Source organism: Microtus oregoni, unplaced genomic scaffold (assembly GCF_018167655.1).
Source record: "Microtus oregoni isolate MIOR12 unplaced genomic scaffold, Mior012 000011F_ref0000422, whole genome shotgun sequence".
NCBI classification, from domain to species: domain Eukaryota; kingdom Metazoa; phylum Chordata; class Mammalia; order Rodentia; family Cricetidae; genus Microtus; species Microtus oregoni.
Genome location: NW_024543070.1, coordinates 42,697,182 through 42,722,227, shown reverse-complemented (window position 1 = coordinate 42,722,227; position 25,046 = coordinate 42,697,182). Strand labels below are relative to the sequence as shown.

Sequence of the window (25,046 nt, the reverse complement as noted above, 5' to 3'; positions counted from 1 at the left end):
TAAACCTGCCTGGTTCCTATAGCCTCCGGGTGGTAACACGGACCACGGACATCAACTTTTCCCCCCCTCCCCTACTAGTTTTTGATTGCTCATCTGACTGGTCCTGGTTTTGTTCTGTTTGTTTGTTTTTAACCTAATTTGCATGTCCATATTCACCTAATTTGGGCCAGACTGGGCTCACTTGGGCCCTGCTGGTATCCTATAAAATCAGGCTTTAGAAGGAGGTAGAATTGCAACAGAAACTAGGGAGGAAGAAAGAAAATGAGGACTTCCAGGCCTGGCACTGACTGGCTGGGAGACTGGCCCCAGACATTCCTGTTCTTTTCAGGGGAGAAGCCTAAAGACTTCAGGGTCTGGCTTCCCAGAAGAAGGAAGGTTGCCTTCAAGACTTTTGGGGAATGGATTGTTTGGAGGCTTCTCAAGCCTGAGATTTTTGCCCCTGGAAGTGAGTTTGCCTCCAGGACTTACCCAGCAGCTGCAAGCAGTAAGAACTCATTCCAGCCTTGGCCTCAACAGACCAGAATTCATTTCGGTGGCTGCTCACGATCTCTAAGGCCTGAATTCTTATTGGTGATTTACAGATGTGCTTGCTTGGCAAGGGACAACTCTTGGTTGGCGTGCGGAAGCCCTCCAAGAGTGTTTGAACTGTAATTCTTCTCGGAGTTGTGATGACTCTCAGTCTGCTGCCTCTAGGACTTGAAACCTATTCTAAATCCGGTCTGGCAGTCTGTTTTTACCTGCCTTATCCTGTTTAAGTTTGCTAATTCTGGATTGACAACAAAGTACTTCCCATTTGTACTTTTGGTCTGCTTACCCTATTGGAGGAGAGTAGAGCAAGAGCCCCACTGGAGACAGAAGAAAGTCTCCCCTGGCTGCTTTGGCTGGTGCGTTTGACTGGGTACCACGAGGAAGTCAATAGAACCATGGATTCATCAGTATCACTTCTTCAGAATGGTGAGAGCAATAGATTTCCTCTGCATCCATTTCTTTTGGTGGGGAGGGGTTGGAAGAGAGGGTCTGTATGATCAACAGTGGTCTTCTCAGTGGAAAACCCTGGGGGTCTGTCGCCAATCGAAGCACCACTAGTGACTAGCATGACTGACTAGTCACTAGTTCACTCTAGTCTCAGAGGTCAGGCTTGTTAAAGTTGATCCTACTTTAGTTTCTGTTTCCTTTCACAGAAATCTACCCATTTTGAGAGGTTGAGGTAAAATCCTGAAGAAACTGGAAGTTTCTGGCTTGGGAGTGTTCATGACTGAACCTGGTCCCCTGACTGCCCTGTATGGTGTGGGTGGAAGTTTGCCTCTGTACTCTTGCCTCTATTCTGTTTCTTGGATGTTACCTAATCACAGGCCCTGTCTTTTTGCTCTCCCTTTGGGCTGCTGTTGCTACACTGTAAGTAGTGGGTTTGTCAAAGATCCTACACACTTGTTAGATTTTATGTGGCCTCAAGCTTGCTGTAGATTGCTAGATGTTTGCCCATATGGAGCTTACCACCAGAAGCTGGAGAGTCTGCAGGAAGGCAGAGGCCTGTTGTAAACTTGGACCAGAGTCTCGTGGTAAGGTTAGTGATGTGGCAAAGTGCAAATCTGTCCTCCTGGAGGGGGTGATAAGAGATCTTTCTTAGAGCACAGGGAGTTCTCCATGTTGTTCTGCACTGGATGAGGTAGGGAGACAATGAGGGGTGAGAGCTGGGTGGATACACAGCCCTGACTGTCCCAACAGGGACCAGAGCCATTGCTGCGGCAGTGCCTGTGTGGATGCGTTGGTCTAGGACCCTGACAATTGGCAAACTTACATTTCTCAATCAGTAGTAATGACCTTCGTTGCTCTCCTTAGATTCCATGTTTAGAACGTTTAAGTTTTAACTCAGGTCTGGTAATTCCTCAGAGAATGTGTTTCAAAGATGTGCAGGTTTTCCTAGGAATGCTAGCTGTTTGTGGAGACTAGCGTGTGTGTGCATGGGAACTGGCTTTGGTTTTCCCTGGCACTCTTATGCTGGTTGATGGATTAGCAACAGTGTGAAGAGGTATTTCTAGAGGAGGGTGTTCTCTCATAGGTAGGCCAATGGGAAGCACATACCTTTGCTGTTCCATTGTCTTATCTCCCAGGACATGGACAGGCTTCTTTTAACCCACTGCTTTAATTAAGAGATAAGGTTCACCTCTCACTGGCATCAACACTTTGGCATTGACTTTTTTGTTTGTTTGTTTGGTTGGTTGGTTCGTTTTTTGAGACATGGTTTCTCTGTGTAGCTTTAGAGTCTGTCTTGGAACTCTCTGTAGACCAGGCTGGCCCCAAAGTCAGAGATCTGCCTCCCAAATGCTGGGATTAAAGGTGTATGCCACCACTGCCCACTTTGCTTTGGTTTTTAACTATAGCCCAATCTTTTTTTCAATTAAAAAATGTTTTATGGGAGCTGGAGAGAAGGCTCAGCAGTTAAGAGCACTGGCTGCTCTTCCAGAGGTGTGAATTCAATTCCCAGCAATCACATGGTGGCTCACAACCATCCTAAGGAGATCTGGTGCCAGTTCTGGCCATCTTCTCAGGCAAATAGCCTTTTTTTTTTAAAAAAAATTTATTTATTTATTTTGTACGGAGTTAGCCAGAAGAGGGCACCAGACCTCAATACAGATGGTTGTGGACCACCATGTGGTTGCTGGGAATTGAACTCAGGCCCTTTGGAAGAGCAGGCAATGCTCTTAACTGCTGAGCCATCTCTCCAGACCCCGCAAATAGCCTTTAAAAATTAACTTTTAGTGGAAGCTTTTGTGAGTGCTGGAAATCTAACCAGGGCCTTGTACATGTTTAACAATCACTCCATATCCCGCCATGCTACCTTCTCTCTCTCTTGTCATGTTCCCAATACCTCTTAGAATCTCTATAGTGTACTTGTTTGCCATCGCCCTTAAATAAAGCCTATCTTCTCCCTCTGTGGTTGTGTGTGTTGTGACTTTCCAATTCTCTTCTTTCATATTAAAACTCACATGTCCAGGGCCTTTGTTCTTTATATAGTGCTCTTTCTTAGTTCATAAAGTCTTGGAAGAGCTGTACATTTATTATTGTTTTAATTCTAACAACAATCTGGTGAGATGTATAGATGATTACAATAAAATACAATAAGTACTATGCACACTAGCTCAGAATGGAGTATAATAAAGGGTTCTTTATTTAGGGGTAGACTCACAAATCAACAGTCCTTTGCATGAGCAGGGAACAGGAACCAAATCCAGCAGCCAAGAGAGCCAAGTAACCTTTGCATAAGCATTTATAGTACAAGAGACCACACCAAAGTAGGCTGGTATCCTAAAGGCTATTAGCCAAAAGAGTTCCCCCAGCACCTCCCCCTTTTGTCTAAATAGGAGAATTCTAAATCCAATACAAAACTATATATAAGAACAAATATTAAGTATAAAAATTAGAATTGCAACCAGCATAACCAATATCAAGCAAGAAACATATGCTAAATGTTTCAATATTCTATCCTAAGGAGTCTAAGTCTTATATTAGAAGTGGCTTGCCTAATTTATGAGAGGAAAGTAACTATGACAATCTAGTCTTCAACCCAATGGGGAAATAATAATACTTGAGTAAATAGAAAGTACAATCAAGCAACTTCCAAAATGTGCAAATTAATGACACAGACAACTGACTACCTGGGAAATGACCCAAAGTCTCATTTGCAATGTTAGAGTAACCAACTTTGGCTAAGGACTAAAGTAACTGACAAACCATTTTCAGAGGCAGAAAAATGTTCAAAACCTTACCCTGTATTGGCAAGGTTTGGCAGTCTTTTTTCTTGTATCCTGCTTGTCCAGTCCAGACTCTGTGCATTTTATCAGTGGTTGAGGCATGGCAGTTCTTTGCCCAAAGGCCAGTTTTTTCAAGAAGAAAGCAAGCTCCAAGTGGAGTGTCTTTGGTCCCCAACATTTTCTCAGGAATAGATCGGTGCTGCCAAGAGCAATTGTGTCTCACATCAACAGAACCCTAAGTTACTTAAATGCCATATTCTACACTTCTTTGAAGTTGTTGAAGATTACCTATCTTTGCAGAATACAATCTCTATGTATTTAAAGAACCTAATCAGTCTAACTATGTAAGTATGACAAACATGGATGACTATTGACCTATAATTCTTAATACCTTAATAGCTTAAAGACTAAAGCCTCATATTAGAATATTAAGCAATCTTTAAACAACTGTGCAGCAAGTGAGGACAATGATCTCAAAACATAAACAATATATAAGTATCTTGATCAAGGTAGAACTGTATAGTGCAATATGATAAATATATCCTAAAATTGTATTGATATACAAAATGTCTTAAGCAGAGGTAGAAACATGCATGCATACAATATGACAAAATAACTTTGCATAGGTATGTAAATATTGTAAACAAATAGGAGCATATTCAATATAACAAATATAATTTGAATTTATTTCAATATACAAGAATCTATACCAATATAAATTGCCTATAAATAATAGTTCACAAGTATTCACTCTATTACTCACTATTATTATTAGTATGAATTTACTCACACTAATATACCTATTATCCATCCAATTTCCTTTTTTTTTCCAAAGAGATCCCTGAGCTTACATAATTTTCACCCCAACCATATACCAGTTATAACCAACCCTTAATTGATGTCCCTGGCCCTGAGGACAAACTTTGTTGGAATAGGGGACGTCATCTTCTAGAATTATTTCCAGCTGACGTGTTGGCAATGTTCTTTCTATAGAATTCTATAAAACTAAAATGATGGTTAAGTTTCAAGATTGCTATCTGATATAATTGTCTCTGAGTAGTTGGTAGGGTTTTTCTGAAGTTCTCATTTGAAGTTCTGTTCTGGACTTGTAAGAAAGTACACCATTACAGCTGACCAAGTTGGAACTATTTTGAGCAGCTGGCACCCAAAACCAGTCTTAAAGTTATGTTATCACCATCATGACATCATATCAAACAGGTGGAATCGTTGTGGGTCCTCATGTTTTTCCTGGAAACTTCAAAGATTACTGCAGGAAAATTTGTGGTTCATTATGGAAAACTTGAACATTATTCATATAGACATATATTCAATGAAAGGTATGATAGAGACAAAAATACTTATGGGGAAAATTAAATATTTCCTAAATTCTTTCTTTCTTCTGTCCCATACCAGATGGCTCCTGATACAAGACAGAAACTCTTGAGTTTTTCTTTTAACAACATGCTTAGATTTAGGGGAGGTAGCCATTGTCCAACTCCAAAGCCAGCTTTGATTTTAATATATCCCTTTATCCCACAGGTAATATGTCACCATAAGTCAGATTTCTCTTTGCTTGGTGATTCTTTCTGGATAGTTATCTTGTCTTCTTTAGGCATCTAGATGTCCAAGGTCTCTCAATTTTTTGAAGATGGGTATTTTGCTGCAAAGACAAAAACAGAACTCTGCCCCAACCTGTTGACATAAGTTTCTGTCCTTCCCAGTCCTACAACTGTTCAGTGCCGAAGAAACACACAGAGGTCTACATTAACTGGTTGGCCTACTAGCTCAGGCTTCTTATTAAGCCTTACAACCTACATTAACCCATAATTCTTGTTTATGTTAGCCATGTGACTTGGTACCTTTTATCAGCAAGGCATTCTCATCTTGCTTCCTCTGTGTCTGGGTGAGGACTGCAGACTCAGCCCTTCCTTTTCCCAGAATTCTCCTGTTCTCATTGCCCTGCCTCTACTTCCTGCCTGGTCACCCCTTCTATACGTCCTGCCTGGCTACTGGCCAATCAGCATTTTATTAAAGAAATACAGCTGATAAATCATTACAGGGTACAAAACCATTGTCCCACAACACCGACCCTTATGCGTTTTCCTTACCACCTGGTGTCACCTCTGTGGGTGAGCTGTCATTTCTCTTTCTCAAGAGGTTTCTTTTTTTCAAACCAAATATTTATTAATTTCAAAGGTACCCATAGCTTTTCTTCTCCTGAGGAAACAAGAGTAAAACCCCTTCCCCAACGTAGCACATCTCCTGGTTTCTACCCTGAGGTCAACACATCCTCAAAATACACTGGCTGATTTAATTCAAAAGTTTTTTTCTATTATCCAATGTCTCTCTGCTGCCATTGTTCCTTTCTTATTAACATTAAGAAAATTCAAGGTTGATAAAGCATTACACAATCTATTTCTGGAGGTATTTTCCATCCCTTTCTGTTTGTTTAGCATATCCTTTATAGTTCAATTTAATCTTTCTATAACTGTAGGATTGTGTGTTATACCTGTAATATGCTTGATATTATAATAAGGAAAAAATGGTTTCATTTTCTTAGAGACATATGTTGACCATCATTTGTCTTTATTTGTGCAGGTATACCCATGATGGTCATAACTTCTAATAATGTATGATTACTGAGTCAACATTTTCTGAGATCAAAGCAGTTGCCCATTGAAAACCTGAATAGGTGTCAATGGTGTGCTGTGCATATTTAACTTTGCAAATTCTGCAAAGTGGAACACATCCATCTACCAGATTTAATTTTTTTGAGTACCCTTTGGGTTAGTCCCTGCAGGTAGCAGTGTTTGGAAAGAGCAATCAGGACATTTCCTTACAATCTCCTTAGCTTGTTGCCATGCAACAGAAAGTTCTTTCTTTAAACCTTTGCTATTGACATGATTTTTTAAAATAAAATTCTGAGGTCTTCAGCACATTTCCAATCAATAATCAATCAATTTCTGCATTACCTTGTGCTAGAGGACCTGGCATACCCCTATAGGATTGGATGTGTGTTATGTATATGGGACAAAGCTATTCCTGATTATATCATGAACCTGAATGAATAATGAAGTCATATAATAATGCTGTATCATATAATATAAATTCAGTAGCTTCAAGATGCAAAACAACTTTTTCTATACATTGCAAGTCAGTAACTATATTGAGAGATTCTTTAAAATTCCTTAGTACCATGAAAATTTATATAATTCTGACTTTTGGACAGAATTATAGGGCATTGTTCCACTTTACTTAAATCTTCTGATTTGTAGCCCGCCTTTCCTGATCTTTGGCACCAGTATAGAATGTACAGGCTCCAGTTATTGGTATGTCCTGTACAATACGGGGAAAGATCCAAATAGTTCTCTTTATAAGGTTAATTCTATCACTTTTGGGATAATTACTATTAATCTCTCCTAAAAATTTAGCACAAGCTCTTTGCCAGGGCTCATTGTCTTTCCATAATTCTTAATTTCATCAGTAGTAAAAGGTACTATATCTCTGCTGGTTCTATTCCTGCTAGCTGATGAAGTCTCAATTTTCCTTTTATAATTAATTCAGAGACCTTTTACACATAAGATTTTAATGTTTTACTCAGTTTATGTAGTAAAAAGATCCATTTTAAGATAATATCTTCCCAGTCCTGTCCAGACACAGAAGAAGCAAGATGTAGCCTACCCTGTTGGAAAAGGTTCCAAGCCATGTGGCTAACATAGATGAGAATAATGAGTTATTTTTGGATGTCAGTGTGACAACTTCTCAGAAAATTAAGAAACAACCTTCCTCAAGACCCAGTAATACCACTTTTAGGTATATTTCCAAAGGATGCTCAATCGTGCCACTAGGACATGTGCTCAACTATGTTCATAGCATCTTTGTCATAGCCAGAACCTGGAAACAACCTAAATCCCCCTTGACCAAAGAATGGTTAAGGAAAATGTGGTACATTTACACAATGGAGTACTATACAGCAGGAAAAATAACAACAGCTTGAATTTTGCAGGCAAATGGATGGAACTAGAAAACGTTATTTTGAGTGAGGTAACCCAGATACAGAAAGACAATTATCACATGTACTCACTCATAGGTGGTTTTTAAAAATAAAGCAAAGAAAGCCAACCTAAAAACCACAATCCCAGAGAATTTAAACAACAATGCAGACCCTAAGAGAGACTTACATAGATCTAATCTACATGGGAAGTAGAAAGTTTAAAAAGACAAGATCTCCTGAGTAAATTGGGAACATGGGGACCTTGGGGGAGGGTTGAAATGGGGAGGGGAGAAGCAGGGAGGGGAGCAGAGAAAAATGTAGAGCTCAATAAGTTAGAAAAAGACAAGATCTCCTGAGTAAATTGGAAGCATAAGGACCTTGAGGGAGGATTGAAGGGGGAAGGAGAGAGGCAAAGAGGGGAGCAGAGAAAAATGTGTATATATATATATATATATATATATATATATATATATATTTCTTAATGTCTATTTTTGCTTGTTTATTTTAAAGATAGGATCTCACTCTGTAGGTTGTTGAATTCATTGTACACCCCCCAGGCTGTCCTTACACTTCTTGTAATCCTGCTTCAGCCTTCGGAGTCCTAAAAGATATAAAACATCACACCCTACTTTACATGACTGTTTTAAGACAATACTTTAATAAAAACAGGCTTTCCTAAAGTTTTGGGCAAGTGGACCTTTCCCTGCTGTATTGGACTCTTCTTCCTTTATACTTTTTCAAACAAATATTTATTAATTTCAATGGTACCCATAGCTTTTCTTTTCAGATAAGCAAATTAAATAGACCTATAACTGCTAAAGAAATAGAAGCAGTCATCAAAATCTCCCAACCAAAAAAGGCCAGGACCAGATGGTTTCAGCTCAGAATCCTGTAAGATTTTCAAAGAAGAACATTTTTTGTGTGAAATAACTTATATGTTTCTGTAAAAGCAATCAGGTTATCTGTGAATAAAGATACTTTTACTAATTTCTTTTTTATATTTGTTACATTTATTCCATTGTTTGCAGGGAATATATTATGTAAAATATAATGCTTTGGAAATTTCTGGAGACTTATTTTTTGACTTATCCTATGGTTCATTCTGGTACATGCTCCAAATGCTAAAATGCTCCAAATACTCCAAATGTTTTCCTTTCATCTGGCACTTAGTGTTTCTTATGAAGAATTATCCACCATTTATATTCTTAGCACAAATGATTCCATGATGGAAGTACCATTCAGGCTGTAAAACTCAGCATGTAAACAACACAACCTGCCAAACTAAAACAAATCCCCAGTGCATCTAAGTCAGTAATTCTGGGAGTCTCTAAATGTACTAGCCTTGATTTTTAGCTTCTGGATGACTGTTGTTGTTAGCTGAAGTATATCAACCCAGAACATGGTTTTTGTGCTTAAAAGCTCAGTGTGAGAAAGGCTTGGTTTTACACTGGGATCCTGAGCACCCAGTGTAGTCACTGGCTGGCTAAAATGACTTTCTGTTGACTTAAAGCCAGGTCTTAGCAGTCTTCTCTGGTGAATGCAGCACAGTTGTTTCTCTGTATGACTTGATCTTCTCTGGATACTTTCAATATAATTTTTATTTTTGGTGATTGAATTATATGGCTGTGATTTTTCCTTTCTTTTTGTATGTATATGTAAGTACATGTGCTTGTGAAAGTCAGAGGGTTACCATTAGGCATCATCTTTAATCAATATTTTACCTTCTTCTTCTTCTTCTTCTTCTTCTTCTTCTTCTTCTTCCTCCTCCTCCTCCTCCTCCTCCTCCTCCTCCTCCTCCTCTTCCTCCTCCTCCTCCTCCTCCTCCTCCTCCTTCTTCTGACATGGTTTCTCTGTGTAACAGTCCTAGCTGTCCTGGAACTAGCTCTTGTAGACCAGGCTGCCCTCAAACTCACAGAGATTTGCCTGCCTCTGCCTCCCGAGTGCTGGGATTAAAGGCGTGCGCCACCACTGTCAGGCCTTACTTTTTTCCTTTCAGACCAAGCAAGCCTTGAAATCATCAGTGGTTAAGAATGCTATTGAATTTCTACCACCACTCATATGCAAGTATTTTTGCTGACTGAGCTATCTTCTTCTTTTTTTTAACAAATTTATTTTTTATTTTATGTGCATTGGTGTTTTGCCTGCATGTTTGTCTGATCTTGGAGTTACAGACAGTTGTGAGCTGCCAGGTGGGTGCTGGAAATTGAACCCAGGTCCTCTGGAAGAACAGACAGTGCTCTTAACCGCTGAGCCATCTCTCCAGCCCCTGAGCTATCTTCTGAGCCCTGATTTTCTTATATTTATCTTGGAACTTATTTGAACTTTTGGATATGTAAGTAGATTTCTTCCACCAAATTTTGGGAAATATCAGCTATGCTTGTCTTCAGCTCTGTCTGCTTCCGTTCTGCTTCTTTGTTCTGTTATTCAAATCTGAAGCTGAAGCACTGTTCGTTCTTTTCTTTGTTTTTAATGTTGAAAAGAATATATTTAGAATTAGCCAGATGGACCCAGTTTAGATTTTTCTTTTTCCTTTCATCACATCCCCCACCCTCTCATGCACACTGCTTGCTTTCTTCAGACAAGGTGTCACTAGCTAGTTTAGGCTAGCCTTGGACTTGACATCTTTCTAACGTATCCTGACAAGTGCTGGGATTATTGGTTCAGCTCTACAGCCAGCAAATGGTCCCAGTTGTGACTTAACTAGAAGCCAGTCACATAGATGCCTTTGTCTCTTCTTCAAGCCTGAGCCTGAACAGACTGCTTCAGAGTCATGGCTTTTTGACACCCTTTGCACTATTTGATCTTCCCAGTCACGTTTACACAAACTTGTCTCCTTGCTGGGCGCAGTGGTCTGAGAACCTGATGATGGCGTTGCGGTTGGGTGCGTTTGTTCTGGAGGGCTTTTCTGAGGACGTTTGGGCTGCCTCGGGAGCTGCGGGGTCTAGGCTGTGAAGGTGGCTGGTGTGCACGCCTTGCTTTCCTGATACAGATGCCTTCCAGCGTTACCCTCTTGGCTCTGAAAGCTTCAGAAGGCTTTAGGAGAGGAAGTGCTTCCTTCTTTGCTTCCAGCACCATCCTGGTAAAGAAGGCTTTGTTTATAATTTTTAGTCTTCATTCCCTTTGTCTCTTGAAATTTTTGTTTCTAGAGGTTCTACCAAGTTTAGGAATGATGATGGTCACAGAGTTGTCTCGAAGGTGGCTAGCTACAAGGCTATATAATCAAGTCTGAATTTATTGTGCTAGGGCCACAGCTCACACAGCTTGCTTCCTGGTCCAGTGAACCTGAAGGAGGTTTTAAGAATTCTCCTAGGCTGACAGTGCTCGAGGACTTCACAGTGAACCGTCAAAATACTCCAGCTCACTCACCTATACTCTTCATATTATTCAGATCAGATTAGGAGCATGGATTGATGGCTGTCACAGCTTTCTCAAGCCTCTGCTTTCCCGATAGCTGCTCCTCTTATTCCTCCTCTTCATCTTCTTCCTTCTCTTCTGTTTTTGTTTTGTTTTTCTCTTTTGAGAGGCTCTGTGTAGCCCTGGAAGTCCTGGAACTCACTATGTAAACCAGGCTGGCTGAATTTGGAGATTCACCTGCCTCTGCCTCCCAAGTGCTGGGGTTAAAGACATGTGTCACCTTGTCACCTTTGCCCAGCATACTCCCTCAGTTACTATAACAATAATTTTCCCAAATAACATTATGTTTAACCTGTTAATGTAACTTAGTTCATTTTTAGTGTCTGGTTTGAGGAAGTACCCAAGTAGCATGGAGTGACTTGAGGAAGCAGGCTATGAGATAATATCTAGGACTGATTTGTCCAGGACCTAGAAGGCAAACAGGATGTTGTTCTATTGCTAGGTGGAGCAGAAAGTCTATGGGAAATGGCATCTCCTCCGTTTAGTATCTAATGTGTTAAAATAAGGAACTAAATTGTTAGAGGGCAATATTTTGAAAGATAAAGTAAAAAAAATTGAAAACTATGGGTCCATGGCGTCCACAAAGACAGTAGAATTGGCTGATTACTGCTGAACTGTTCCTGTTCTGTGGAGGGATAATGAAGGATGGTCAGTTAACAACAAAAGCCAAGGGCATGAGCCAGGTCCTTTAGTCATGGCTTAAGAAGTCCTGCAGTGGAAAGGCAAGCATTTGTCAGAACGGCAGTACCTCTGGACATTTGGATGCATACCAAAGGAGCTCAGTGCCCTGCTGGGGAAGGTGTGCTATACTGTGATGAAGGCTGTGGGAGTGGGAGCTTCACTGCCCTGGCTTCAAGAGCACACAATGCTTTGGTGCTTCTCTCTCTTGAGCTTTCCCTAAGATGATAAGGAATGAGGTCCACAGGCTCACGAACAAGCTGTTCCCCAAACCTGTGGAGAACAGCAAGTTGTGGAACAGAAGTGATGAACTACAGAAGCCATGAGGAAATATTTCTCAGACCTCCAGCTTCAGTGAATTCCACTGGTCAAGGACCACAGCTACTGTCCTTTGAAATCTACTGCTGTGTTTGTATTGAGATTATAGATGATGTGAGTGACTAGGCCAGCCTGTTCCAGAGATGCTGGAATCAACATTCATCTATCAAGCGTGCCTTCCTTTCTCCTTCACTTGGGGTCAGACTTGCATGAGTATTTGATGGTCACTCAGCTCTCTCCAGCTCCTTCCACATTTTTTTTCATTTCCACTAATTTCTTAGTACATTTACTTTTTTAGATAAGAAATATTTTAATCCAAAATATGAATATTGTCATTTTATACAAACACAGTTATAAAATATAAATTTAAATTTTATACGGAAGGGATTCAAGAGGGCAAAAGTGCTTGGGGCCTAAAAAGCTTATGAGCTGTGAGCCCAGGTTCAAACCAACTCTAGCAATGGGAGCACTGTAGAAGAATGGCTCACGGTTAACTGAGGGCCTGATTTGCTTTCTTGAGCTCTAAGTCTAATATTATTAATTTTCCTTACCTAAGGCATAACAAGAAACAAATTCTAAGCTCATTATTTTACAGTTGTGTCCTCCAAAAAGGCAGAGCTTGGGATGAAGGTCTCCGGTGTCTCTGGTCCTCCACTGCTGCACACACTGTTGGGGTGGGCTCTTCTGGGAATCTGCTGCATCAGCTTCTGTGTTGCATGCCTCCTTGGGTCCAGACGCGTCTGTGCTTCTTTAAGGCCTTGGCCAAAGTTGGCAAGGCCAGCATGGGGGCCACCTGCAGTTGTCAAAGCATGTAGACATTTTAGAATATCACAAGAACAACTCTGTTGTACTCTTCTCTTCAGCTGGTCTATTTTCTCCCTTGCTTTTGTAATTGGAAAGGAACAACTTTTCTATCTAAGTCAAGGATTCCTTAGCGATGAAACATTTGGCTACTTTCCTTAGTGTTTTCCTTAGACACTCCAAAAGTTCCCTGCAAATCCCAGTGAAAGATTCTACCCATGGGAACACAGCGCTGAGAAAGCCTGTATTTCTCAATTATCCATCTTGTCTTTTCAAACACTCATTCCCATCGAGGTTCTTCTAACAGCTGTTGTACTTCAAGTTTGTAAATGACAGGCACCATCAGGGCTAACTTCTGCACTTATAACCAAGCAGATCATCTGGGAGCATGGTAAAGGGTTACTTCAATTGTATGGACTAACAATCATTCCAATGAACTTTGCTCCTCTTCTGGAGAAGTAACTCTGGTTGTGTGTCAATATCTCATAAAGACAGATTAGGATCAATTGCAGCATGAGAATGGTACCACCCAATAACACTTTAGCCTCTAAGAGCCTGATGGAGGAAGGTCATTGGCTAATAAAGGAACTGCCTTGGCCCATTTTATTGGTTAGAGGATAGGTGGGAGGAGTAAACAGAACAGAACGCTGGGAGGAAGAGGAAGTGAGCTCAGACTCAACAGCTCTCCTCTTGGGAGCAGACGCCTGAGAGAGACGCCATGCTCCTGGCTCCTGGGCAGACGCACGCTATGAAGCTACGACCCAGGATGGACATAGGCTAGAATCTTCCCGGTAAGCGCACCTAGGGGCGCAACACAGATGATAAGAAATGGGCTAAATTAATATGTGAGAATTAGCTTAGAAGAGGCTAGATAGAAATGGGCCAAGCAGTAATTAAATGAATACAGTTTGTGTGTTGTTATTTCGGGGCATAAGCTAGCCGAGCAGGCGGCTGGGGTGCCAGGGATGCAGCCCTGCCACCCCTATTACTACAAGAGCCAAAGTTTCTGAGGCCTGTGTTTGTGATACAAGGTCCACCGCACATTGTAGTCCTTTGCTCAGATTGTTACATGGTTCTGCTGCATAGACTTTAAGGGTCTTCTCAGCCTCTGGGTATCTTCCTCCTAATAGCCCAATCACTTCCGCCATAGACACATGAGCATGCAAATCCATTATTAAAAGTGCTTCTGAAACTACTTTCACCTAATAAGACTCCTGCTTTTTTCACTGAAAAAATTACAAGGTATCAGTTGGAAGGGATCAACTGAGGGTTTTGGTAGTTTTGAAAGTTTTGAAGACTTAAACAGGTTTACACTTTACCTCTTCTCTTCTTTTTTCCAGCTCCTCCACAGACAGATGCTCCAATGTTTGCCCTTCTAAGTCTTTTGCACTACTCCAGTTTCCCCGTGGGTCTCGGGCCCTAAGTCTCCTTGTACGCATAGACTGTAGGGCCAGGCAAGCTGGCATGTTGCTTCTGCATCTGTTCTGTCACTACTCATACTTTAGTGACTGGCTGTGGCCTGTTATGTATTGCCTGCTCACATCCAAAATTGGTTACTCCTATCAACTCAAGGTATCTATGTATAAATCCATCTAATGCAATTACCGTCCTTGCAGTTCTTCAAGCCAGGACATGCTGAGGTCTTATTTAAGTATTTCGGTTTGCATATTTCCCACTGATCCAAAATGTAGTTTTTAATCTTCAAATAGCATTCTGGTGTTTTAGCTTGGTGTCCCTCAAAAACTTCAGAAATTGCTTGCTTTTCTTTTTCTTTCTTTTTTTAATTTTTTTATTGAAAAAAAAATTCTGCCTCCTCCCAGCCTCCCATTTCCCTCCCCCTCCTCCCAGTCCTCTCCCCCTCCCCCCACTCCTCTCCCCCTCCCTCTCCAGTCCAAAGAGCAGTCAGGGTTCCCTGCCCTGTGGAAAGTCCAAGGTCCTCCCCCCTCCGTCCATGTCTAGGAAGGTGAGCATCCAAACTGGCTAGGCTCCCACAAAGCCAGAACATGAAGCAGGATCAAAACCCAGTGCCATTGTCCTTGGTTTCTCATCAGCCCTCATTGTCCGCCATGTTCAGAGAGTCTGGTTTTATCCCATGCTTTTTCAGTCACAGTCCAGCTGGCCTTGGTGAGCTCCCAATAGATCAGCCCCACCGTCTCAGTGGGTGGGTGCACCCCTCACAGTCCTGACTTCCTTGCTCATGTTCTCCCTCCTTCTGCTCCTCATTGGGACCTTGGGAGCTCAGTCCAGTGCTCCAATGTGGGTCTCTGTCTCTATCTCCATCCATCACCAGATGAAGGTTCTATGGTGATATGCAAGATATTCATCAGTATGGCTATAGGATAGGGCCAGTTCAGGTTCCCTATCCTCAGCTGCCCAAGGAACTAACTGGGAACATCACCCTGGGCACCTGGGAGTCCCTCTAGGTTCAAGTCTCTTGCCAACCCTAAGATGGCTCTTAAGATATATACTTCCCTGCTCCCATATCCACCCTTCCTTTATCCCAACCGTCCCATTTCCCCAAGTTCCCCCCATTCTCCCCTTCTCACTTTTCTCTCCCCATTTCCCCTTACCCCTATCCCACACCACCCCCAAGATCCCAATTTTTTGCCCGGCAATCTTGTCTACTTGCCATATCCAGGAGGATAACTATATGTTTTTCTTTGGGTTCACCTTCTTATTTAGCTTCTTTAGAATCATAAATTATTGACTCAATGTCCTTTATTTATGGCTAGAAACCAATTATGAGTGAGTACATCCCATGTTCATCTTTTTGGGTCTGGCTTACCTCACTCAGAATAGTGTTTTCTATTTCCATTCATTTGCATGCAAAATTCAAGAAGTCCTTGTTTTTTACTGCTGAGTAGTACTCTAATATGTATATATTCCATACTTTCTTCATCCATTCTTCTATTGAAGGGCATCTAGGTTGTTTCCAGGTTCTGGCTATTGTAAATAATGATGCTATGAACATAGTTGAACAAATGCTTTTATAATATGATAGGGCATCTCTTGGGTATATTCCCAAGAGTGGTATTGCTGGGTCCTGGGGTAGGTTGATCCCAAATTTCCTGAGAAACCGCCACACTGATTTCCAAAGTTGTTGCACAAGTTTGCATTCCCACCAGCAATGAATGAGTGTACCCCTTCCTCCACAACCTCTCCAGCAAAGGCTATCGGTTGTAGCAGCGTAAATGAATGCAGACAGATTGTAAAAAATATATACAGCTTTAATGGGGAAATTGACTTACAGTACCAAGGTTCCTGCGGAGAACAGGAAGCAGAAGGGGTGGCTGGGCGCAGGCCCAGCAGATTTATAGGTAAACATTATCCCGAGGCAAACATGCCCCCTAAGGCTGGGCTTAACCCTACAATTGGTGTTTTTGATTTTAGCCATTCTGACAGGTGTTGATTTGCATTTCCCTGATGGCTAAGGAGGTTGAGCATGACCTTAAGTGTCTTTTGGCCATTTGAACTTCTTCTTTTGAGAATTCTCTGTTTAGTTCAGTGCCCCATTTTTAAATTGGGTTAATTGGCATTTTAAAGTCTAGTTTCTTGAGTTCTTTATATATTTTGGAGATCAGACCTTTGTCTGTTGCGGGGTTGGTGAAGATCTTCTCCCAGTCAGTAGGTTGCCTTTTTGTCTTAGTGACAGTGTCCTTTGCTTTCTAGAAGCTTCTCAGTTTCAGTAGGTCCCATTTATTCAATGTTGCCCTTAATGTCTGTGCTGCTGGGGTTATACATAGGAAGCGATCTCCTGTGCCCATATGTTGTAGAGTACTTCCCACTTTCTGTGTTCAGATTGATATTGAGGTCTTTGATCCATTTGGACTCGAGTTTTGTGCATGGTGATAGATATGGGTCTATTTTCATTCTTGTACAGGTTGACATCCAGATGTGCCAGCACCATTTGTTGAAGCTTTTTTTCTTCCATTGTATACTTTTAGCTCCTTTATTGAAAATGAGATGATCATAGGTTTGTGGGTTAAAATCCGGGTCTTCTATATGATTCCATTGGTCGACTTCTCTGATTTTATGCCAATACCACACTGTTTTCATTACTGTGGCTCTGTAATAGAGATTGAAGTCAGGGATGTTAATGCCTCCAGAAGTTCCTTTATTGTATAAAATTGTCTTGGCTATCCTGGGTTTTTTGTTTTTCCATATAAAGTTGATTATTGTCCTGTCAAGATCTGTGAAGAATTTTGATGGGACCTTGATGGGGATTGCATTGAATCTATAAATTGCCTTTGGTAGAATTACCATTTTTACTATGTTGATCCTCTCAATCCAAGAGCAAGGGAGATCCTTCCATTTTCTGGCATCCTCTTCAGTTTCTTTCTTCAATGCCTTAAAGTTCTTGTCAAATAGATCGTTCACTTCCTTGGTTAGAGTTACCCCAAGATATTTTATGCTGTTTGTGGCTTTTGTGAAAGGTGATGCTTCTCTGATTTCCCTCTCTGCTGCCTTATCCTTGTGTATAGGAGGGCAACTGATTTTTCGGAGTTGATCTTGTATCCTGCCACATTACTAAAGGTGTTTATCAGTTGTAGGAGTTCTTTGGTGGAGTTTTGGGGTCGCTTATGTATACTATCATATCATCTGCAAATAACGAAAGTTTAACTTCTTCCTTTCCAATTCGAATCCCCTTGATCCCCTTATGTTGTCTTATTGCTATTGCTAGAACTTCAAGCACAATATTGAAGAGGTATGGAGAGAGTGGACATCCTTGTTGTGTTCCTGATTTTAGTGGAATGGCTTTGAGTTTTTCTCCATTTAATTTAATGTTAGCTGTCAGCTTGCTGTAAAGAGCTTTTATTATATTTAGGTATGACCCTTGTATCCCTAATCTCTCCAAGACTTTTATCATAAAGGGATGTTGAATTTTGTCAAATGCTTTTTCAGCATCTAATGAAACGATCATATGGTTTTTTCTTTCAGTTTATTTATATGATGGATTACATTGATAGATTTGCATATGTTGAACCAGCCCTGCATCTCTGGGATGAAGCCTACTTGATCATAATGGATAATTTTTCTAATGTGTTCTTGGATTCGGTTTGCCAGTATTTTATTGAGGATTTTTGCGTCGATGTTCATGAGTGAGATTGGTTGAGTCTTTGTTCGGTTTTGGTATCAGAGTAACTGTAGCTTCATAAAAGGAATTTGGCAATGACTCTTCTGTTTCTATATTGTGAAATACATTAAGGAGTATAGGTATTAGGTCTTCTTGAAAGTTCTGGTAGAATTCCGCATTGAAACCATCTGGTCCTGGGCTTTTTTGGTAGGGAAGTTTTTGATAACAGCTTCTAATTTTTCGTGACTAACAGGTCTATTTAGATTGTTCAACTGGTCCTGGTTTAACTTTGGTATATGGTATTTATCTAAAAAAGTGTCCATTTCTTTTACATTTTCCAGTTTTGTGGCATACAGGCTTTTATAATAAGATCTAATGATTCTCTAAATTTCCTCTGCATCTGTGGTTATGTCCCCCTTTTCATTTCTGATCTTATTAATTTGCATATTCTCTCTCTGCTGTTTGATTAGTTTGGATAGGAGTTTATCAATCTTGTTGATTTTCTCCAGGAACCAGCTTTTTGTTTCATTGATTCTTTGTATTGTTTTCTGTGTTTCTATTTTGTTGATTTCAGCCCTCAGTTTGATTATTTCCAGTCTTCTACTCCTCCTAGGTGAGTCTGCTTCTTTTGTTTTCTAGAGCTTTCAGGTGGGCTGTTAAGTCTCCAACGTGTGCTTTCTCTGTTTTCTTTAAGTGGGCACTTAGTGCTATGAACTTTCCTCTCAGGACTGCTTTCATAGTGTCCCATAGGTTTGAGTATGTTGTTTCTTTATTCTCATTGAATTCCAGGAAGACTTTAATTTCTTTCTTTATTTCTTCCTTGATCCAGGTGTGGTTCAGTAGTGGACTGTTCAGTTTCCATGAGTTTGTAGACAGCTTTCCGGGGGTAGCATTGTTGTTGAATTCTAACTTTAATCCATGGTGATCCGATAAGACACAGGTGGTTACTAATATTTTTTTATAACTGTGGAAGTTTGCTTTGTTATCGAGTATGTGGTCAATTTTCAAGAAGGTTCCATGAGCTGCAGAGAAGAAGGTATATTCTTTCCTATTTGGGTGGAATGTTCTATAGATGTCTGTTAAGTCCATTTGATTCATTACCTCCATTAATTCTCTTATTTCTCTGTTAGGTTTCTGTCTGATTGACCTGTCCATTGGTGAGAGAGGAGTGTTGAAGGTTCCTACTATTAGTGTGTGCGGTTTGATGACTGCCTTGAGTTTTAGTAATGTTTCTTTTATGTAAGTGGGTGCTTTTAAATTAGGGGCATAGATATTCAGGATTGAGACTTCATCCTAATGAATTGTCCCTGTTATGAGTATAAAATGTCCCTCTCCATCTCTTCTGATTGATTTTAGTTTGAAGTCAACTTTGTTAGAAATTAGTATGGCCATACCTGCTTGTTTCTTAGGTCCATTTGCTTGATAAGCCTTTTCCCAGCCCTTTACTCTGAGTAGATGCCTGTCTTTGTGGTTGAGGTGTGTTTCTTGTAAACAGCAGAATGTTGGATCCTGTTTTCGTATCCAATCTCTTAGCCTGTTCCTTTTTATAGGTGAGTTGAGTCCATTGACATTAAGTGATATTAATGACCAGTGGTTGTTAACTCCGGTCAAGTTTTTGGTAGTAGAGTTTGTGTGTTTCCCTTCTTCGTGTTGTGCTGGTGAAGGGTCTCTAGATGTCTTAGTTATTGTGGTCATTGTTGGACTCCTTGGTTAGTGATTTTCCTTCTATTACTTTCTGTAAGGCTGGATTTGTGGCTATGTATTGTTTAAATTTGTTTTTATCCTGGAAAATTTTGTTTTCTCCATTTATAGTGAATGAAAACTTGGCTGGGTATAGTAGTCTGGGCTTTCATCCATGGTCTCTTAGTTTCTGCAGTACATCTATCCAGGACCTTCTGGCTTTCATGGTTTCCATAGAGAAGTCCGCTGTAAGTCTGATAGGTTTATAAGTAACTTGACCTTTTTCCTTCGCAGCTCTTAATATTCTTTTTTTCTGTATGCTTTGTGTTTTGATTATTATATGGCAAGGGGATCTTTTTTTTTGATCCAGTCTATTTGGTGTTCTGTATGCTTCTTGAACCTTCATAGGTACATCTTTCTTTAGGTTGGGAAAGTTTTCTTCTATAATTTTATTAAATATATTTTCTGGACCATTGTGCTGTACTTCTTCTTCTACTCCTATTATTCTTAGGTTTGGTCTTTTTATTGTGTCCCAGATTTCCTGAATGTTTTGTGATGAGAGCTTGTTGGATTTGCTGTTTTCTTTGATCAGTGCGTTTATTTTCTCTATGGTATCTTCAGAATCTGAGATTCTTTCTTCTATCTCTTGTATTCGGTTGGTTATGCTTGTTTCTGTAGTCTCTATTTGTTTACCTAGATTTTCCATGTCCAGCCGGCCCTCTGTTTGTGTTTTCTTCCTTGCCTCCATTTCAGTTTTCAAGTCTTGAACTGTTTCCATTATCTGTTTGATTGTTTTTCCTTGGTTTCCTAGGATATCATTCACAGATTTACTCAATTCTTCAAACTTTCTGTTATTCTTCTCATCCATTTCTTTAAGGGAGTTTTTCACCTCCTGTTTAAGGGCCTCTATCGTTTTCATAAAGTCAATTTTTTTCTACTTCTTCTTGATTAAGGTGTTCATGTCCTCCTGTTGTGAGGTCGCTGGGTTCTGGTGGTTTCATGTTGTTTTTCAGATTGTTGGGTAAATTCTTGCATTGGCACCTGCCCATCTCTTCCTCCAAATGCTCGCCTATGGATCTTCTTTTACAGGATCAGGTCTCCTTGCCCACTGATGTACCTTCCCAGTGATGGCTCTCCCCAGTGATGGCTCTTCTGGTGCCAAAATCAGATCTCCATGCTGATTGGGTAGCTCGTAAACAAAGGGCCTAAATTGCTTGCTGCAGGCAGGCTATTGAGACAAAGGAATCTCCACCCGCTTGGTTGCCCTCACGACTCAATCCCAGCACCCAAACAGGCTGAGCTGGGTGATGTTATGTGCCCGAAGAGGGGAGGGAGGCAGAAGGGGGGTTCTAGATGCAAGCTGGGTGTGATAGGAAGAGAGAGGCAGTATCCAGGGAGTATAGCCCCTGCAGAAAGACCAGGAAGTATAGGGGGATGAGGAACTTCTGAGTTCGGTGTCCCGGGCTGCTGCTGCGGGTCAGAAACTCACTCACCCCAGTGATGGCTCTCCTGGTGCCTAGATCAGATCTCCGTGCTGGTTGGGTAGCTTGTAAACAAAGGGCCTACCTTGCTTGCTGCATGCAGGCTATTGAGACAAAGGAACTACAGCCCACCCGGTTCCTTTTCTTTTTCTTTTTTTTTTTGAATGACATTTCTATCTATTTCCACTTCTTGTTCTTGGGACTTAAATTCTTCTCCCTCATGGTCGTCCTCCACCGTTTGGAGAAGAGGCAAAAGCATTTCATTTCCACCTGAATCCTGCTGCCTCTCCAAGAGGGTGATGGCTTGGTTTCGTCTGTTATTTCTTTTCTGTCTTGCACATCATAGCCTTGAACCAATTTATTGTACTTCTCACTTAATTCGACTGAGTTTTTGTCATTATTGGTTTGCTTTGTAGCCCATGATGTAATTTCTGAGCTTGAACATGCTTCTGTGTTACTTGGCTTCACGTTCTGAAGATACTCCCCAGAAGAGTTAGCTAAGGGGCCTTTTGAGCATATGAATTCTCCATGGTTGGCTTCGCAAATTTTACCATTAGGAATATCTAAATGAGATGGCTGCCAGAATTCTTTTTTGGTGTTTGAGAAGTCAACTCATCCAGTTCATCTGACATGTCTACATCTTCATTATCAGATAACTTTTCAATTTTTACAGCATTCAAGTTAGGATTGACATGCCCATCAAACATGATGCTGCCCACACCTTCGTCCTCTCATCTTTAGATTTCACCTGAAGATCACTGCTGCTCTTCTTAGTTAGTGTTTCTTTCTCCACACCCCACTTTACCTTATTTTTAAAGTACTGTCTGGTGTAACTCTTCACTTGTAAAACTGTATTGGTCCATCTTTGGTCACACTTAGCCAGTCCTGTTCAAATAATCTTTTTTCTTCTATCATAACTGGCTGGTTTTGTAGGAGAATGTACCCTGTTGGTGTATTTTTTTTATCATCTTCCTTTTGATTAATCCAGAATTTTTCTGGAAGTGATTTATTAGACAAATAATACTCTTCTTCCAACAGCATTTTCTCAATGACAGCTCTTTTCTCATCACTGATGGCACTATCTAGAGTCCAAGGAGTATAGCCATTCTCCCTTCCCCATGTTGAATCAAGACAGTGATCTCGAAAGACTAATGCTGTATTTTCATCATTTCTTGGCTGTGCAGCCACCAGAACATCTCCTTCCACATCCATACCTGCCTCCTCTGCCTCCATGACTTCACCTCTCTTAGCACATTAATCCCTTCTTGGTACCTACTTCTCAGAAGACATCCTTTTTTCCCCTGCTATCCCTAATTGTTGATAAGCCCACTCAGTGGTCATCGAGTGTAGATCTGTGTGGCTCTTCTTTTTATTGCTTCTGTTTTTCTGTCAGCATTCTCTATTTGTCATGCAGCCATTTTTCAAGTGTTTTACATCATTTCTTTAATAGAATAGCAAGTCCCAATTTCTTGTCTAGACAAGAGTGATTTATCTAAAATAAAATTGCATAGGGGCAAATACATCAAATGTCACTTTGAGAACTTCAAGATTTAAACCATTTAGTTTAGGAAATATTTTTTCCAATGAATGCTGTATTCAAAAATAGGCTCTCCCTGTGGCTGGAACAATGTCTAAAAGGTTAAAAGCACTGACTGCTCTTCTAGAGGACTCAGGTTTAATTTCCAGCACCCACATGGCAGCTCATAGCTGTCTATAGCTCTGGTTCCAGGGGATCCAGCACCCTCACACATGCAGGCAAAACACCAATGCATATAAAATTATTTTAAAATATAGGCTCTTTCCAAAACAGAATACTTTTATGTACAGTTACTTGGATTAGAAACAGCCAAAAAACACAATAGAAGAAATGGAGACTCTAAATAATGATTCGTAACATGCAATGTTGGTGCTGAACTCCTTTTTTGGGGGGAGGGGGTGTTCATGACAGGGTTTCTTTGTATCCTGGAACTCACTCTGTAGACCAGACTGGCATCAAACTCACAGAGATCTACCTGCCTCTGCCTCCTGAGTGTTGGGAATAAAAGTGTGTGCCACCACTGCCTGACTGGTGTAGGAGGTCCTTCTGTTTGTGTGTTGCTTTCATTGGTTAATCAATAAAGAAACTGCTTGGCCTGATAGGGCAGAACTTAGGTAGGCAGAGAAGACAGAACTGAATTCTGGGAGGAAGAAAGCAGAGTCAGAGAGCTGCCATGGAGCTGCCAGGTCAGACATGCTGAATCTTTCCCGGTAAGCCACAATGTCTTGGTGATAATATACAGATTAATAGAAATGAGCTAAACTAAGGTGTAAGAGTTAGCCAATAAGAAGCCAGAGGTAATGGGTCAAGCAGTGATTTAAATAATACACTTTCTGTGTGGTTATTTCGGGGCTAAGCTAGCTGAACGGCTGGGACAAACAAGCGGGCCCTCCCCTTGGAACACATACAGTCCTGTCTATCCTGATCAGGAAGAGATTCAAAGAAGGAGCTGTGGATGGTTTGTGATCTTACACAGCTTAATAATCAGAGGACTGTGACAGCCAGCAAAGGTCACTCTTCGTAGTTTACGAGTAAAAGTGACCACATACACCACATGCCATCATCATCAGGAACTGTGAAGTGAAAGATGAGAACTTGATTTAATGAAAAGGATGGAAAGTAATTCTGTGTGGTTTCAGCCTTTTGTTAATATATATACATTTTTTTTCCTTTTTGGTTTTTTTGAGACAGTGTTTCTCTGTGTTGCCCTGACTGCCCTGGTTAGTAGACCAGGCTGGCCTTAAACTTAAACTATCATTTTTGTCTTACATTGGTGGAATGAGTTAGTATCTGGTATCTTTCTGAGTAATTACCTATATTTTTCATTGAGGATCCCATATCTAATATGCCAGTGGTTCTCAACCTGTGGGTCATGGCCTCGTTAGCAAACTTCTATGTCCAAAACTATTTACATTATAATTCTTAGCAGTAGCAGAACTACAGTTTTGAAGCAGCACACCATGAGGAACTGTGTTAAAGGGCCACAGATTAGGAAGGTTGAGAACCACTATACAAGGCATTTTCTCTTGACCCCAACGAGAGCCTTTTGGAGACAACATAATCAGAAGGATAAACACAAACTGCGCGCCCACAATAACTACTTTTCAAATACATCTATAAAGAACAAAATGAAATTGCCAATGAACTTATATGAGGCAAATTTACAAAGCTCTTAAAAAATAAAACACACGCCTTTAATCCCAGCACTCTGGGGGCAGAGGCAGGGTGATCTCTGTGAGGTCAAGGCCAGCCTGGTTCTCAAAGCAAGTTCCAGGATAGCCAGAAGTATTACACAGAGAAACCCAGTCTTGAAAAAAATCGAAAAAAGAAAAAAGGAAAAAAGGGACCAGCAAGATGGCTCAGGAGGTAAAGCTGCTTGCTGCCAAGCCCAACAGTCTAGTCTTCAGGGTCCAGCATGGCTGAAAGAGAGGACTGACCCCGCACGTTGTCCTCTGGCCTCTATATGCACACTGAAGTAATAAGGGCGCGGGGCTGCGTCCCCAACACCCCAGCCGCCTGCCCGGCTAGCTTATGCCCCGAAATAATTACACGGACACTGTATTCTTTTAAACACTGCTTGGCCCATTCTCTTCTAGGCTAATTCTCACATATTAATTTAGCCCATTTCTAATCATCTGTGTGTAGCACCCCAAGGTGCGCTTACCGGGGAGATTCTAGCCTAGTCCATCCTGGGTCGGAGCTTCATCCCGGGAGCGGTGCATGGCGTCTCTCTCAGGCGTCTGCTCCCAAGAGGAGAGCTGTCGAGACTCTGAGCTCACTTCCTCTTCCTCCCAGCGTTCTGTTCTGTTTACTCCTC

At 40.9% G+C, this 25,046-nt stretch overlaps 1 pseudogene; it reads right to left on the bottom strand.

Moving 5' to 3' along the window:
- Positions 1-12,984: 12,984 nt before the first annotated feature.
- On the bottom strand, positions 12,985-22,425 carry LOC121453147 (annotated as a pseudogene).
- Between the last annotated feature and the right edge of the window lie 2,621 nt (positions 22,426-25,046).